Raw genomic sequence first — 6,302 nt, forward strand, 5'->3', positions numbered from 1 at the left:
AAATTCTCATCCGTGAGTGAAGGAATCGACGCTGCTTTGTTAAAGTTACTATCCTAGTTAGTGTGGCAAAAGTTAGTACACTCCACGGAAGTCCTACTTTATGAAAAGTCAGTGTCATGCGCGGAAGATCTTTACATTTTGTATTGTTTTAGAAGTCACAGATATTTAAAATCAGAGTTTCCCCATGGAAGCTTAACGAATTTAATTTAATCATTCTAGTCACTCGAGTCGTTTTCCTTGTGATGCCAACCTCCAAAGAATATTTTAATAATTAAATTCAGATCTGTAACACCTACCTGCAAACTGCACTTGTATCTTATTTTTCAAATTAAGATTCTTTTCCCCTCGCTGAAATATTTGAAGAAATATGTTAAAAATTACTACGTAATTTGCACTATAAATTTCCGATACCGTCTTGAGATAGGCTAGTATTTGAAACTAGTTGCATCTATGCAGTCAAACGTTCCACCATATTGTGAGTGTTCGCAATGATATTCACACTCTCGTCAACACGATGTTGAACAGCCGCCGAATCCTGCAATTATTCCCTACTTTGAACCATGCTGTCACTCTTCTGAGTATTTTCTGAAAAGACAAAAACATATAACATCCCGCTATGACCTCACGGCTAGGGGTATGAAAGATGCAAGCAAATGAAATAAAGAGTAAGCTAATATATCCCCAACAACTTTTTGCTGCGTAGATATTTTGTATCTGGCACAGAGCTAGTCAGTTATACTGGAATTTATGAAAATTCTTCCTCGGTTAACGTCTTGCTCCTAGACTATCCCTCTTTCTGTCGTTTCATATAAAAATATTTCTACACACTTTGCACACTAATGACTTACTTGCAGTTAACAAATGGGAAATTCCGCTCAGAAAACGGTGTAATAATGTGTCACTAACATAGTACTTCAAGAGTTTCGGTTAAAAAGCCTGTACCAGCCTGAAGTTTGCGAGAGATCGACTATGTAGAATCGATCGTCTGCGTTGATGCAACGCTGTCAGTGGTTTATGATGCCCTCTAACTCGAAAAATTCTTTTCTTATTTTAGAGCTGAAAATAAAAATTCTGTATCGCCTTACATGGATTAGTTTCACTGTGTGGTGCACATTCGTATTCGTCCATGGACGGATTCGCTACAGATATCAGAATTTATATGGTCGTTATAGAGATATTTGTAATACTTCCTCTTGGAGAATCAGTAATGTTTCCGAAATTGTGCTTAAAACCCACCATAGATTTTGACAGTAAATTAATGTTACAGCATTTGCAAATTAAGTGCGTGTTCTTATTTGATCATGTGTTGTTATACCTATTACGAAATTCCATTTTATTCTTTGCCATACAAGCATTATTTAGATATTATTTCCACAAACATTCTAAGAAAGCGACATCCAGTCTTTTTCGGTGTTAAAGCCAAGCCGCCAGTAAAAAAAGAAAAAAATATCTGTCGGTTAAACGAAGTAGTCGGCATTCTGTTTAGTTCATTGCTGCGATTTCAAGGTTCGACACTCCTGTGAGTAATCTTTCGTAATTTCTCTGAATGTTGACCGTAAAACTGTCAAGCACTTAGGCAATAATGCAAACTGTGCCTTGCTTAGTATGTTGATAACACGCACTGGAAGAAGAGGACTTCTACTCTAAAATAATACGGTCATTGTGAATCAGATCTAACAGATCAGCGAGGAAAAATGATGCACGGTGTGTCTTAGGACGCAACTGACCGTTTGGAAAACCTGGTCAGGCACACGCAGTCAGGCGTTGCTCTAACACCCCCCCCCCCCCCACCCCTCCCCCTTAGCTTGTGTACACCACTAATGGCGTTCGTCTGAGCTCCAAGGACGTGACCAGCATTCCATGCACGAAAGATACGTATCTCTTACTGTGCATCAGGACGCGCTGAAGAAAGGGAATGTTCGACAATGCACAAGAATTTTGTGAAAGTGTTATTGTGATTGCACTTCCTTCGCCCCGGACGAGTAACGATGAAATCTGTTGAACGTCTCCTGCAAACTAGAGTTCATATATTAGGAAGTACATGTTTTGATGGCCTTATGTACGGTAGTGGAAATCACTGTTAAGGCAGGGTTCGAAGAAATAGTATAATGTCTGAAGCAGACATGTATCGAATTTACTATGAAAGTAGTAGACACAAGCAAGACACAAACAGTCATGACAGAATTGCGTAATTTCTTTCATAACACGAGTAACAAAACATGTCGTTTGCATTTCCTGGATGGAAATATGTCTCGCAATCCTGTTGCATTATTGCATTGTTAGTGTTTTGTCCAGCCTCCGTTATTTCTAATTACCTCAACAATTCCCTTCTGCATTGATTTGATTAAGGTTTGTAGTTCTTGCCGTGCAACTGTCGCCAACTGTTCTCGTATCGTTGTTTTCAGCTCACACATGGCCTGAAATTGCCTTCCATTGCGATAAAAACCACTTTCAAATATTCCCCAAAGGCTTTCCACGGGATTCAGATCCGGGCTACGCACAGGGCTGGGAAGGCATCAATATCGTTATCTTCAGACCACTTTTTGGTTGGAACGGAAACACACGCACTTGTTGAAACATTACAGTTTCGTCTGCTAAGTTCTCATGCATTGTCATTAATTCTGTCTCTAGCAACTCAGTGTATTCAGCCAATCTGGGTGTGACTCACCTTTAGCACAGAAGGCTGCCCGAATTATAACACTTCTACCATCAAAATTTATACTCATTCTTCTTAGCTGCTGCTCTGCTTCTTCTTCTTCTTCTTCTTCTGTTTTTTTTTTTTTTTTTTTTTTTGCCAATAATACTGAGATTCATCCCGTTCACCTAAATTAAACATCTTGTCATCACTTAAGATCACTTCATCCCATTCTGAAGTCCATGGCATATGTTTTTTCAGCAAACTCGAATCTAGCCTATTTATGTTTGGGTGTTTTTGCAGTCGTTTCTTGAATGCAAGATGTTCGTCATATGACAAACTCTGGCGTACACGTCTGGTAGTTAGTGGCAACTGTAAATCAGCAGCAAGTTAAGAAGAATAATGGTAGTTCGCCCTTGCTTTGTGCAAAAGTCACCCTTTCTATGCCACAGATAATTTTCCACTTAGCTGATAATTTTCCGTTCTATCCATAACGTGCCCCTAGTATAACGAAACTGCTCTTCTTGGCAATTTGACGATTAGAGAGTCCCAGTTCCTTGTATTTATCGATGTTTGCTTTTTCATCACAGGATAAATGTTTTCCGCGTGGCATTGTTACAATCATGGTTTGTGTACATAACACGCGTTGTCACTAATGGTGTCCTATCTGCAGTAGAGGCTCGTATGCACACACCAACACAGCACACAGCCGATTGCCTTTACATCGAGTTCCACCCTCTGTCACCTGAATCGCCGACGTCTCGTTCTGTACTGTATTAGTGACATCAAATACGATACCATTTGACTGAATCTGTCAGTGTATTAGGTTTCGTGCTATTGCGCGTACATTGAGCACAACTATTCCAACTGACAATGTTTATTTTGCTGCTAATACTCATGCCATTATACTGATTTTATTACTGTAGTCCACATCTTCGTTTCAACGGGCGCTAAAACTCTCCAAATGTTACACGCTTTCATTTTCATGTCCTCTTCAGTTGTTTAGCGTATCACTGAAGGTTAATACTAGGTAGATTGCATTTTGTTTGAGAAAATATACCTATCTGGCCACCACAATCTGCTCTTTCCACACACACACACACACACACACACACACACACACACACACACACACACACACACACACACATACTTAATGAGTCTCACGTAATGCCTACAAGAATGTCTGTAATATTTCAGAAGCGATTCGAGAAGTGGAGAGTGTTTTGATACACAACTATACATGAAACTTTCGTTTCTCAAGTTTTGTCGAAGCGGGGTTAAAAAGATGTTTTTGAGTGTCCTTTCGTATTGCCAAAATCATTTTCGTGCACGATACGGTTTGAGCCTAGGATACTACCGCACGAAGATCATAGCTAACAGAACCTGATGAACGGGGTTACGGCAATTGGCGAAATATTGGACACCCAGAAACAACTGCGATATTATAGGCACAGTAATATCGTATTTATCTGCCGACACCAGGCAGAATATACATGATGGATGTACGAGTACAGGTCGTAGATGCACGGCTGATAACATATGGCAGTTTGGGTCTGGCAGTGAGTCATGCACGGATAGCCAAATGCTAAGGCGACCGCTCGTGATAAGCGGAAAATACGAGTTCGCCAAGAATTTTCATTGTCGTCATTCCATTCTACAGCTGACTGTAGTCCTTATTCGCCAACGCGAATTCATTTGACGTGACCCAGAAATAAAGCACCTTATAATTTTTTCAAGTAAGTAAGTTCTGACGTAGATATTCTAACGGAAGTCAGTCCCATTCTCCACCTCGGCTGTGTTTTGATCACAGTCGTTTATTTTCATTCTATCAGATGATTTCACCGACACCATTTTCCAGTGCTCACTCTGAAACCAACGTCTAACACACATTACATATACCATACAGAGTGTATGGCTATAAATTTGTAAACTATGAAGATATGTAAGTCACATATTACGTACATACACTACGTGATCAGAAGTATGTGGCTACCCCTATGGAATGAATGACCACCTGATGTCGCGAGAGAGGGACAGACAACTATAAAAGGAGACTGGCTGTAATACGTTGTCAGTAGACCAGCAGTAACAGTAGAATGAAACGCTCAAGAGAGCTTAGTGACTTCGAACGTGGAGTAATCATTGGATGTCACGTGATTAACAGATCCGTGAGGAACATTTCAATCCTTCTAAAGCTGCCCAAGTCCACCGTTGTGATGTGCCTGTGAAGTGGAAACGCGAAGGGACAGTCAAAGCTATATCAAAACCAGGCAGATCTCATGAATTGAAGGATAGGGGAAATTAAATATTACGGAAGGTGGCTGTAAAAACTCACGTGAAATCAGACAAAGGAATTACTCTTGACTTAAAACCCGCTACCATTTGTCCAGACGGCACAATAACTGCATGCGGAGTGTTATAAAGAAGGGTTAGATGGTAGACCAGCTCCTCGTAAGTCTCATATTTTCATAGCCAGTGCTAAGCGCGAGGTGGTGTAAACAGCGAAGTCACTGGGCAATGGGTGGCTGGAAACGAGTGATTTCGAATGATGAATTACGCTATACCTTGTGGCAATCCGATGGGAGGGTTTGATTTGGAGAATGCCTGGAGATGTTTTTCCCAGCTGGGCACACGTGTCAAAGGCTAGAATGTGTTATTTCACTTTTGAGTATAGCTGTTCTAAATTCCGACCATTCCTTTTTAGTAATGTAATTTCAGTATTTTGGAAATTTCACTATGATGAAGACACCCCTAGAAGTCGTCGAAACCTAAGTCAGTGTAAATGATAATTAACTGGAACCCTCAGCTGCCGACAGGTGTTGTTGATATACCTCGATGGGGACAGCTGAAAATGTGTGCCCAGACCGGGACTCGAACCCGTGATTTCCTGTTTACATGGCAGACGCTCTGTCCATCTCAGCCACCGAGGATACAGATAAATAGGTTTCACGGGTGTCACGGGAAGCGGGCAAGGGATAAGTCCCTGCAGTCGCTCTATTCATCTGGGCCCTCGGTGGCTCAGATGGATAGAGCGTCTGCCATGTAAGCAGGAGATCCCGGGTTCGAGTCCCGGTCAGGGCACTCATTTTCAGCTGTTCCCATCGGCGTATATCAACAACACCTGTCGGCAGCTGAGGGTTTCAATTAATTATCGTTTATTCTAGAGAAGCTGCACGGTCGTCAGTGGTATCTGTTCTTTCGAGAACAGTTACTATCTTCATATATCTAGGTCAGTGTGCCTACTAGTTATGTGCAACGGTTTGGCTGTACAATCCTATGTTGATACTTGGAGAAAGTTACATGCCGTCATGTGTAGTGCCAGCAGTGAAGTATAGAGAAGTTGGTGTTACGGAATGGGGCGTTTTTCGGGGTCGGAGTGTTGTCTCCTTATTGCGCTTAAGAAAACACTGTATGCGTAAAGGTACTATCACATCTTACAGTACTGCGCACTGCGTGCAATAGAGGAGCAGCTCAGAGACAATGATTGTATCAGTATGAAAAAGCACTGTGTCATAAAACTGTATCTTTCGGGCAATGGCCTTTGGACAGTAACATTCCTGAAATGCACTAGCCTACCCTGAGTCCATTAAATGATGACGGCGTCCTCTTGGGTAAAATATTCCGGAGGTAAAATAGTCCCCCATTCGGATCTCCGGGCGGGAAC

At 41.5% G+C, this 6,302-nt stretch overlaps 1 non-coding gene across 1 annotated transcript; it reads left to right on the forward strand.

Moving 5' to 3' along the window:
• The first annotated feature begins 5,644 nt into the window (after positions 1–5,644).
• On the forward strand, positions 5,645–5,719 carry Trnat-ugu. Its single transcript has one exon. It is a non-coding gene; the product is annotated as a tRNA-Thr (tRNA).
• The last annotated feature ends 583 nt before the right edge of the window (positions 5,720–6,302 follow it).

This window comes from Schistocerca piceifrons, chromosome 2 (genome assembly GCF_021461385.2).
Source record: "Schistocerca piceifrons isolate TAMUIC-IGC-003096 chromosome 2, iqSchPice1.1, whole genome shotgun sequence".
Taxonomy (NCBI): domain Eukaryota; kingdom Metazoa; phylum Arthropoda; class Insecta; order Orthoptera; family Acrididae; genus Schistocerca; species Schistocerca piceifrons.